We start from the raw sequence: 13,099 nt of genomic DNA, 5'->3' as shown, positions 1-13,099 counted from the left end.
TCCTTAACAAGAATTTCCAAGATTAACGCAAAACCTGACGCATTGCCTATATATGCAATCTGAAGCTGACCATAACCGGTACCTATAAAAAGAATTATCGGCGTTGAGTTCCCGTTTAGTACTTTCGACATCCCTCAGAAAGTAAGTATTCAGGGTTCACAAAAATCGTCAACGTATGATATATATTCATAAGCAACTATGACCGTTTTGAATCATTTTCCCGTTTGCAACTTGAAGGAAAAAGACTGCTTGGGTTTTCAGAAACAATTGTTATCAGTGTTCATTCTCGAAATTGAACTTTCGTGAGACATATTCTAAAATATTTAGATACCACGGCCACTTAAATTTTTCGTCGCTATTGGCGACATGTTTCGAACCCATCTGGTGTCCTTCTTCAGGCTCGAGTGCTCGCGTCGGCTGCACTCAGTGTGGACGGACGAATAGCGACAAAAAAAAATCAAGTAAGTATGTAGCCGTGGTATCTAAATATTTTCATTTTCATTCTTATAGGTATGTTAGTATTATTCTCTTAGTCACGATCTCAAACTACGTGAGGGACAATACACGAAAATAATGATACGAGTATACCTAGGCCAAATAAAGCCCCATCAGCAGGCCCGTGGGACGTGACCTTTGCTCTCACCTGAGCACTTGACCCACAATATAGAATATAGACGGAGCGATAATATGTTTTTCGCTAAATAAAGGCCCACCATCTTCCCGGCCGTTACCTTGCGAAAGGCGGAGCCACGAAAATAGCGAATTAACCAAAAAAATATCATCCCTTTTGGTTTCTTGAAATGATAATCTTGAATCTGATTAAAATTGACCACGCTTTTAACCAACGACGCAAAAAGAGAGGTATTATAAGTTTGACGGTTATGTGTGTATGTCTGTGGCATCATACTTCACCGTAGCTCTTAAACGTGTAATAAGATTTAAAATACAAGCAGGTTGATAAAAATACAATACAAGAAAAAAAAATCTAAGGCAATGAATCCATTTTGATAAAATATATCTAAGAACTACAGCTAGAAAACCTGCTTCGCTTTTGAGTTATTTACGATGTTAGTAATGGTAATTGCTTTAACCGTACCAAATTTAAGCTACCTACATACGTCAAACGGTCTCTGAGAAAAATGCATTTAACCGATTTGCAAGACCGAAGTGATCCCATAAGTATTCCGTTAATAAAGTTTTGTACGGAACACTAAAAACCTATAAAAATCGGTAAGGGATTCTTAAACCGATTTTTATGTTTTTTTTTTTCGATTCATTGCGTTAGAATTTTTTTAGTTGTACCAAGCTTCAAAATTTTAAATCTTATTACACCGCAAATAATACACTACTTGTTTAATAGGTACTTATATCTTTGACACAGGAGTGTTGGGTGTTCGATAACAATAGTGAATATTTTGTCAAGTACCGAACCTGATGATAGTCCATAGATACCCCTGTTTCGAATTAAAATTAATACGATATTAATTTCAACAGCATATATTTTATGTGTATGATGTGTCCAGTCAAGTGAATGCGTAGCCTTTCCACGGCTTCCTTAGCAGTGTGAAACTGACATATAAACGCAATAATATGAGAGTACGAACGAGGCGCATAGAAAGTTACGCACACGCTAGCGCATATTCAATTTCAATTCAATTCAATTCCATATACAATAGTACATTACTATACAAGTGCGAAAAACACATGTATCGTACAACGTTTTACAGTACATATGGCCCTTTAAATGTTCGACACAGTAACGTAATATGCAAATTTTCGCACTAGTGCTATAAAGTAGCACCATATATACTGTAAATACTCTTTATTGCACACATCAATACAAAAACAATTCAAATAATACAGCACATTAAGAACATAGACCTATATATTACTTCGTATATACTACTTTTTTAGATCTATGATTAAGAAGAGGTAAATAACAGGTGGTCTCAATATGGTAGGTTCAGTATGTTTATTTCAGACACAACTGTTCATATACACAAAACACACAAGTTAAATAAAAAATAAAAAAACTTATCTAACATATATGTCAGTGTCAAACTGGTGGTAGCCCTACAGAACTCACATCACCTTTGTAGCACCACCACACTCCGACACTACCTTCAAGTAAGTCACTGAACAATAAACTTCTGATAGTTCATCTTACTCTTTTTGGGAGCTCCTAGACCTCAAAAAATGATAGGAATCATACAGACTACCCAGGCAATTTATTGCGTTTTTGAAATTGGAACTTTCTTTAATTTCTTTAAGAGTTCAAATATGGAATTTAACTTGTTCCTACTTGTACTTGTACTGTCATGTTATTAGACTAATATTATTAGTCAACGAAGTGTCAAGTCGTATGGGTTACCATGGCAACACACTAATAATATTAGACTAATACCGTTCGAGAAATGGGCCCCAGGACTTACGAGATTAAATATATAGCCACATTAAACGCAGCGCAGTTTTAGGGGCCGCGCAGCGCGAAGAGGCCGGTAGTCCCTGGGGGCTCCTGCAGCATCGGGCTCTAAGCGCTGGATTTAGGGGCCTCCGAGATCTCCGTGACATATGGAGCGGAGAATATCTACTTCGTCTTGTAGCCAAGGTACACTGGACAAAAACGATTTCTATTATAACACCCAATGAAAAAGTTCTGCACCTATATATATATATATATTATACCCCGCAATGTCGTCACGCTGTCAAGACAATCGGGTAGGCTGGAGAAGAAATGAACCGGTATTGTTGTCCCGCTCATGATGCCGGCGGACATCAATATAATGATTCGCATGCGATAGATGAGTTTTTGTACAAATATACAGAATCGGCATATAACAAGTATACATTTTATTTTTAAATTTTAACTATATTTCGTTCAATTTTTTTGAAGTATTGTATTAATAAAATATTATTCAGGGTTGGCAAATACATGTGGAACATAATGCCTAACATATGTTCACCACTGACAGCAGGCAAATGTGATCCATTATCATCGCAATTTTCAGCATATTTTCGCACATTTTCGGTATTATCTTAGTAAATTAGTGTCGGATGGTCGGTTTTGACTGTTTAAATTTCATAAGCTTGTTAGCATAAACACGTAGGTAATTATAAATAGCCCCACAAAAAAAATGGAGCTGCAAAATTTGGAGAATTTGGGTGCCAATCACTGTCATTGTTTCTTGAATTTCATCGAGCAACCAACTTGTTTTAAACAACACAAACATTTGAAAAAAAAATGCTTGCTGCGAGAGGTAGACATTTGGCAGAAATTATCTTCCGTATACAATTGCCAACCCTGAATAAAATATTTATGAAAAAATATTTAATACATGTTGCACTCAATGTAATTAAAATTATAAAGAATAACACAAGTATTCAAAGCTTTACCATAATATCTAAACTGCTTTTCAAATTATATTTAATCGGCCACACGACACGCGGGAACGAATCACCTAAAGAAACTGACACGACACATAATATGCACTTAAACTTATCACAAATTCGTTTCTAAATATGATCATCAATGATTTTGTACAGCCGGTCAAACAAGTATGTCAATAGAAAAAGGCATGAAATTCAAATTTTCTTTGGAACGAAAACCCTTCGTGCCTAATTTTTTTTTAATTTTCCGCTTTTTCTACTGACAGAAATGGCTTGACAAAATATATTTTACAATATGTAACATGGAAAATGCTAGCCACCACCAGCGTTCACGATTCCCCGAAAACTACTTTTATAACATAGGACTTTTACCTTTGGAACAGGGTGACAAAGCTAGATTGTTTCACCGGGACAAAGCTGCATACCGTGACTGACAATGCAAGGCTACCACGAAACATTTTACACGACTCAGCTTCTCTAAGCCGCCCTAATCGTATAACTACAAGGTTCATTATCGGACGTGTTTTCTGCTAAGTTTATTTGTGGAAATAAATACGTCACATGCAGATGTGTAAGTTAGTTTTTGCCGCACAAAGCCTTTTACAGTCAGCGGGGAAAGGTTTTCAAGTAGTTCCGTTTCAGATTGCCTGTTTAAGCCGTCGCAGACTTATGGGATTTACTTTGTTTAGAATGCGGAAGGGATGGGATTGTTTTACCCGATAGTGACGCAAAGGAGGGTAATGTGTTTATCAGCCTGTGTATAAATTAAATTAAATATTTTGAGGATAAACTTACACAGATCAACCTAGCCCCAAACTAAGCAAAGCTTGTACTATGGGTACTGGACGGCGATATACTTACGTATATAAATAAATACACACGTATATATATAGAAAACACACATGACTCAGGAACAAATATTCATCAAATAAATGCCCTTCGATGAAAACCCGGGACCATCGGCTTCATAGGCCCCTTCCAGGGTCACTATCCACTAGGCCAGAGACCGGTCGTCGTCGTATGTATAAATTTTTGTACCTTTGCGGCATTCTACGGATTGTCCAAGTATCACGTAAGGCAAAACAGTAAAAATCTAACAAGATGGCGAGCTTCAGAAGCCATATTGAGTAAAAGTACAGAATAAATAATAGTACTACCGTACAGAAACGACACTTCCTACAAAACCGAAGTTTGACAGTGATTCAGGGACGAATCATGCTGTCCCTTGCTAAAGTTGTCAAAATTCAAGTGTTTATCTTATCTGCGATCGTGCACGCATAACGACGTCAAGTTGTACCAACCCTAACAATTGCTCGGAGCAATGCTGAGCCGGACGGAGCCGAGAATGACCGAAAGGAGGAGTTGCCCCACTGGTAAAAGAAAAAAATTAACATCGACGAACTATGTCGAATGGGGAATCGTTTTATTTTAATTAAAAAATCTACTGGTCATTTTTCATTATGAATGACCATTTAGAGTCTCTCAGAATTCACTGTCAAGTTTTTTATTTTCTAAGTTTATTCGAATTTGTGTCAAACACGTTTTAGAAAAAGGTCACTTCTGTGGATATTACAATCAAATTTAACGACTCTGGTATATACATATCCTGTTTTCCTTTTCCTTATTTGAGTCTCAATTACTGAAACAATGTATCCCGCCTGTAAAGGTGCAGCGTAAAAATTAGCTTTAGGTTCTCTTAACTTTGAACGACTTAGCAAAAAATGTATATGACCCATGTGTATATAATTAGGTAATCAAACATTCCCATATTTGAATTGCAAAGCATGGCGTCACGCCCCTGATTCTAACTCCACGATGGCTTTGAGACGCGCTAGATCTACTAAGGCACCAGACACCAATGAACTGTAGGTACACGTGCTTACTCCACACGTCGTCCCATTCCCGTTGTACGGTAAAGTTGTGAGGCCGCAGATTGCCCGGGACTGTACCTAAAATAAGAATAAAACTACTTTTTAATTTTAACCTAAAACTTGGCCATCCTACCCGAGTTTCTTTTATTACAAAGATAATGTTTCATGAAAACAGCGAGTAACTTTGTAACGCCTTTGTTCAGTTCAGTTATCAAAATACCTACTTTACTGTGTACTGAACGTGGAAACCATTTAGTACGGCACTAAAACTAGGCTGCGGGGTGCGGAGTAAGTTAGGAGATGTAGGAGTTTTGTTCACTTTTAGGCCTACTTGTAAATACTATTTAATACCGGATATTTACCATATAAAGGGGAAGTACGGACAAAATGACAAGGTTTGATGTTTTTTCACTCATATCAGACTGTTTATAGTAATTTAATTATAATCAGTTTCAATTATCACAGGTTCATTGACTAACATTAACACAGCCTTTTCATTGACTAGGAATAATATTAAAGTATAATTATATATTCAGGAAAATATGCAGGAGTGATAAAAATCATTTTGACCATAATATGGTATAGGTAAAATTGTACTAAGTAAGACATAATGGTATACTTAGAATCTAAGGACATAGTTAACAAAAAACTAGGTATCCTTTAGAATATCAAAGTAAAAGTAATCACAAATTACTACACGTAATTAAATAAATAAATATTATAGGACATTATTACACAAATTGACCACACAATTGTCCCACAGTAAGCTCAATAAGGCTTGTGTTGAGGGTACTTAGATAACGATATATATAATATATCAATATTTATAAATACTTAAAAACATAGAAATTCTCATTAAAACTAAAGAAATGCATGTATAATATAAACTTTTGTGGGCATCAAAAACGTTCACAATCATTACTTTGCAGAGACTGAGCCAACAGCGTTGGGCGTCTCGCAGAATTATAAAAATGGCAGCTGTGAGGTGTTGCTGTGTCGATAAACACACTACAGCCCGCCAATTTCGAAATAAACCCCCGATGTCATTTTGTCCATATCCGTAATGTTTTCCCCTATTTTTTTAGCGAGTTCCCGATACTTCATAACAATTGCACATGTCGTTTTCATGGAGTACTTAACTGATATTCTGTGAGTTTAATTGTGATTTACCGACCCACCATAATGAGATAATGACAAAGCCTTTTTCGTTTACTTTTTATCGGGAATTCGTCAAAACAAGTGTTCGTGGTAAATATTCAGTTTTTAATAATAATTATAACTTATTGCACTGGTAGAACCTTAACAAATTGTACAACCAACTGTACTCTTACAAATAAAGAAATATGAATTATGAAAATATATCTCACCAATCAGTCCTGTTACGTTTAAGGACCATAATACTGTATTAAGAAAGACACAGACCATAGAAAAATGAGAAATATGTGAATAAAATTTCACGTTTTCTCCATAGTAAATGTATGAAAAAAGTTTTCTTACATTTGTGGCTTTTTAGTATTACCTTAAGTTGACCCCTAGGAAACTATTGATACTGGATTGGAATGGAATCGATTGGCATAAAAAAATTGCAAGTGATGAAATGAAATGAAATGAAATGAAATGAAATCGTTTATTTCGGACATAATTATCCATAGTTTTGCTTAAATATAATGAATAATTTATAATCTAATAATTTACTTAATATAAATAAAATCTACATTAAAATAATTAATTAAATAACTTAAATTAAATTAAATCAAATCAAATCAAATCAAATTAAATTAAATTAAATTAAATTAAATTAAATTAAAATTATTATTTGGTCTCACATGCAAGGACATCCAGTGGGTGATCATAGGACTGTCCATCTTCTCGGCGACCACCTTTAATAGAGTGTTAGGGCTGCCCTGCACGCGCGCCCACAGGGACGCCACGCGCTTGCGCAGCACGGCGTGGAAGCCGTCCGTGATAAATGAAAGTTTTCATTTTCATACAAATTGTATGAGAAAAGTTTTCCTCGATTTATTTCCTCGGCTTTTCTAGGCGGATTTATTTTTATCCCATTCAAGTTTTTGGTTCTCGATAGGAATGGGATCGATTGGCATCAAATAAAAGTTTGTCAAAAATGACCTTTTTCTCGCTCCCTGTATATATTTTCCAAAATCTGTAAACGCCAATCTTCATTAGTTTGAAATCGAGGGAAGGTCTTCTAAGACCATTTTCGCGTAGCAGCACAGCATCTGATAGCTTCCCTGACTGACCCAAAAAGAAAATCCACCCTGTATATTTCTGGGATCTCCGTAACGGCTCTAACGATTTCGATGAAATTTGCTCTATGGGGGTTTTCGGAGGAGAAATCGTCCTAGCCAGACCTTATCTCTGGGAAAACCCGCATTTTTGAGTTTTTATATGTTTCCCGAACAAAATATATTTTTCATAACAAAATAATTATGAAAAGGCGAAGTTGGAAATGGATGGTAAAGATAGGTTATGTAAATATGTTTATTTGTTTGACTTTGAAACTATTTTTAAGCAGCTTGTTTTATTGTGAATACAATGGATCAATTTCTTGGTAAATAGTTGGTTATATATAAGTTGGGTATCGAAGGTGAAATTAAGGTTATACAGTAGATAGTTTTGCCAACCCTGATTTTTTATTAATTACAACATTGATAACGGGGTTTGTCTATCATCTTTTGTACCACACACAAAACTGTTGGCGCTTCGCATAAAATGTAGTCGTTTTACTGCTGTTCCCTCTAAACTTGTAAATATAACGACCGCCAAACGCCTCGACTGAACGATTCACCTTTATTATTGCAGATAACATTCACTACTTTTAGTGGTCCGTAAATAAATAGTTCAGGGACATTAATTCAAATAAACCACAATATATAAAGAGGCTTCTGTTGACCGAGAGGTGGCCACTATTTCACAAAACGAATAAATATCGCCATTCTTCCAGGAAATATGGCCAGCTTTTTAGGCACCCTACCTGTTGTCATATGGGCCAAATTATGATATGAAATACTTTAATTATAACTAAATAAAAAATTCATTACTATATGTAAGTAATGTAATATGCAATTCCTACTGTCACATTGATTGTGACATTTGGTGGAGAAGTTCTGCCCACGTTTGAGAGAGAGTGGTCATGATCCTCGCTCCGGGGCGTTCCTTATGCAAAAGTTAATCGCGGTTCAACGTAGCAACGCGGCAGGCATGATCGGCTACATTACACCTGGAGGGGTGCGGGGCGAATTTTATGAATAGTTTTTGCATTTGTTAGTTATTTAGGTCAAAATTTGTGTAATTTTTATAAGTAGATTTTAAGATTTTCAAATTGTATTTTTTGGATGAATAATAAATATTAAGTGCCAATTCCTACTGTTTGAATTTTAATTTTCATAATATATCTAATGCCCGTTAATAGTGTTTAATATTAAGGTTATGTTCGGATAGCAACTGCAGCTGCATTACTGTTGCGTCATTACTGCCGTCATTAGTGCCCGCGTCACTGTGATGTCAACTTCCTTGATATAATATACTCATTACATTATTGCAGCTACGAACTTCATAATGTTCATAAAATTGCCGGAACTAGAACGTTCAATCCATCACTCATTTTATCACGAAAATTGACAGTGGCAGCACCCGCATCAAGGCTCCAGCAGTGATGCCGCAATAGTAGGTAATGCAGATGCAGTTACTATTCGAATATCGTAACGTTAACACCCTTTGGTCGCAATGCTACTTTATACATTTTGGCAACTTCGAAGGAATATATTTCGTTCATTTACGCGTCTAAGTCGAGAACGATTCCGACTAAGCCAACACAACCATACTTTATATCTCTGGCGGCACTCCAAACATACGAGAAAACATTCTACTGACAATACAAATTTGTAGCTTTCATAAAACAACCGTCTAATACCCCGTTTTGGTACAACGATATCTTTGCCGTTAGTTAAAACCAGAACTAACAATTTAACGTAATAATCTACTTAGTATCATTGTAAAAAGTCACCGTCTCCGATGGCAAAATAAAGTTTGTGATATTCGAGAGTTGCTCTGATGGGGTCCGCAAAGTTGTTCGAATTGACGCTTTCAATACTATGTTTACCGAAACATCTGTTCAACTTTGTCGGGATAGTTTAATGCGGTTTATAACTATAATCACTCCAACGTTAATGCTAAAAGGCGTGTTTAATATTATAATTTACGTCAAAATTTTGATTTACAATAATGTTAATTTCAAATTACCATTGTAAGTTATAACATATGATGTGGATCAGCACGCCGCTTCGGAGTGTGAGAGACTGCGCTATGTGCCTACTTATTTTTAGACATATTTTAATTTTATTTAGTATTCGTTTTTAGTTTTAATTTAGTTTTATTTAATAGATAAGTTAGTTTATTTTTATAATGCCCAATTAAATGTACCTATTTTGTTCTTAAATAAATTTATAGCTTTAATAATAATAATAGCTCGCACACTTTTGCATCAACCTTTGCCTAAATGATCTACGTGTAGGCTTCTATGTACATTAAACATTTTTTATTGAGGGCCTATTGCGAACCACGTTCGACGTGTTGCCTCCCTGTCACACTTACGTACGCACTTACAAGCGCGACAAAGAGGAAACACGTAAAACGTGGTTCGCGGTAGGCCCTCAGAATACGAGTACCTACATAATGCATGTAGGTCAATTGGTTTTTGCACTACAAAAGGTTTTTTTTCAGTTATTTTATGGAATTTAAATCAGCCTTAACCAGTTTTACAGGTCTGTCTAGATTACAAACAAACCAAGTAAAGGATACTTAATTCATATACAATTTACCTAAAATATATTATCTACTTTTTTTATCAGTATCCATACAACATAAAACAATCCTAAACAAATCAAATAGACTGTAATTTATTTAATTTTGAATTAAAAAGTTCTCGGACGTATAACGTCCAGTTAACAAGTGAGTTGGTACTACCGAACTAATCCCGAAGTGACTTTTCCATCCGTGCATTAGGGGTGGTACACACTAACTGTTTTAATGTAAATGGACAGTAAATGGGTACACAGAATAAGTTTAACATCAATACTTATTTCAGGGGCTCGTTGCCTAATAATGCATCGATTTAAGCATATAACTTAAAAAAGCGCAACTAAAAAACCTGACGAAAGATTCAACGCTGATATTATTTAAAATATCGCCTTGGAATAAAAAACCAGGAAATAACAGTCGAAAGCGTGTATATGGTAAAAATACCGTTAACTTTATCTTTCGGGCTACAGTTGCACTGTACGTCAAACGCGTGGCTCTACCATGCTACAACGTAGGCATACGCTGGTGAATATCTCCCTAGAGTGACTGACAACCAGTGGATGAGCTGAGCATCCTTACCACACAATTCGGCTACCAGGTTGCTTAGCCAACGTGTCAATCGTTAACGCTCCTCAGCGTAACGTATTTACCTCTCTCTGTCACTATTCCATATTAGTGCGACAGTGACAGTTGCTACGGAGCGTAAACGATTGGTGATGTTGTCTACGCACCCTGGAGTATTACAGACAAACGCTACTGTACCTACCTATTTTTAAATCTTAAAGCCACTTGCACCAAGCATAATTAGTGATGGACTAACTTACCTACCTAACATTTATACCTATGAACTGCTGTACAAAGTATTGAAATAAACGTATTTGTATTTTTTTGAACCGATCAACGTCACTTAGATACCACTGTTCTATGAAAATTCCGGTTCCGATGTCCAGTATAAATTTAGCAAACGCTAAATAAGCGAGTTTAGTGCAATTGGTGATATCGATATTGGTGATTCGGTATCATATTCTGACTAGGAAAAAATAGAAGATTTTTTTTTTTGACTGGGCACAAATAAATTCAATTGTTTGCTGGTGTGCACTACGCTTTCAAAAGAGACAGCCCCTGTCCATCCGGATTAATCTAGTCAAATACACGAGTTTGGCACATCTGCCTATCAATCCGCTAATCTAGCGGGATTAGGATTACCGACTTTTTTGCACAGGTTGCCAACCTTTTTTGCACGTGTTAAAACACATAACTATTTTTGTCATCAACTTTACTCCGCACAAAAAGCTTTAAAACTGTAACTTCTACGGATTGCTTCGTAATGTAGTGTAGAAAACCCACCCCTTCACTTACCCCTTTAGCTAATTTCTGATAGTAATCCTAATATAAAAGTATAAAACACCAATAAAGATAACCTAAAAACTTACCATCTATTACTTACTCCCAATGAGTCGTTAGTTCCTTGCTTTGCAGTCTTACTTATAACTATGGCCAGGTGTAGATCGTAGTGGTATCGTTAGGATCCCCAAGTTGTGTCCATTAATAAAACCAAGTTCTTTAGGAAAGTAGGGATAGTCGCTAAAGCAAACAACAGTATAAGGTTTTAAAGCATTTATTTATCAGAAGATGATTTTATACTTATTTTAGTCATATTTAAGAGTTGAAGAGTATTATTTTATCAAGTTTGATTGGTTTTAGTCCCTAACATTACCTGCCTGTCAACTAACTAAGTGAAGGAGTCTACTGTGGCTTCGAAACTTACATACTGATAGGAAGAAAACCACAAGAAACCTATCAGATGCCTAACAACGCGACACAACGAGAGAGATTTCTAATACTATGACTCTAGTTGAAGCTAGTTATCTAACACTCATGCTTACTATCTAAAAATAATTAATATAATTCTACAGTTTCTTAGTAGAGTGCTTCTGTAGATGATAGGAGAAAAGCTTTGAATCTACACCCTGAAAACACATTGGATCCGGTAGTTTCCTCAAACATTTCTATGTTATAACCTTATGAATCTTATTAATAACCGTTTAAATTTACTTGCCATTTCAAAACTACTATCCTCATTACATAGACCTCTCTAAACAAACAAATTAGGAAAAAGCCAAAATATAAATACATAATAGATAAACCCTGATTCAATTCAAACTCCAGATTCACTTGTTATAGCATAGTACTCAAGAGTATAGATGAGGTTTTATTACATCCATAAACTTTCAGGAATGCTTTGCTTACCTGATGTACACTATAAGTTTGAATTCTGAATTGAATCTTAGAATAGTTTTTCATTCCAGATACCTTATTCAATTTGGCAAGGCTCTTTTCCAACCATGTTCATTCTCTTAGATATATTTTATCCAAAGTGAGATCATATATTAGATCTAGATATATTTTTCAGTTGTTTCCAATATAACATATAATTCTGCTATGGCAAAGCTTAGAGATACTTCATTATTTGTAAATTCATCAACAAATATTCAGATTAACAGAATATAAGCACACACATTAATTTAAATAAATGTCTCCCTAAGAATAGAGCTACAAATAATTCGCATAGCCAACATATTATCCTTCTCTATATAATTTCGTACATTATTCAAGACCACTCTCAAACAAATCAGTCTAAACATTGAATGAAACTTAAATAACTGTAAATTATTTAGATTTGCCTCTAAAATTCTAAGTTACACTCGAAGGTTGAAATATTAATATACTCAGTCTAAGTGAAAACATAATCACTCACCGGACTCTCGAGGACTACAACCTGTGAAGTACAGCCAGGTACTCTGCCGACAGCACACGGAGCTCTGCTGACTGCTTCGGTCCTCCGTAGAGCTTCTGTCTTCGGAGACTGCCTTTCGGGCTCCGCTCCTCCGTAGGGCTCCGTTCCTCCGTAGGGCTCCGCTGGCTGCTCCGGTCCTGTGTAGATCTTCCGTCTTCGGCTCCGCTGGTTTTCCTTCTTCTATTGGAGGTCTTCTCTTTCCCGCTGCTGGAGACTGAATGCCTCC

Source organism: Cydia pomonella, chromosome 6, assembly GCF_033807575.1.
Source record: "Cydia pomonella isolate Wapato2018A chromosome 6, ilCydPomo1, whole genome shotgun sequence".
Taxonomy (NCBI): Eukaryota; Metazoa; Arthropoda; class Insecta; order Lepidoptera; family Tortricidae; genus Cydia; species Cydia pomonella.
Note: the sequence above shows the minus strand (reverse complement) of the source record.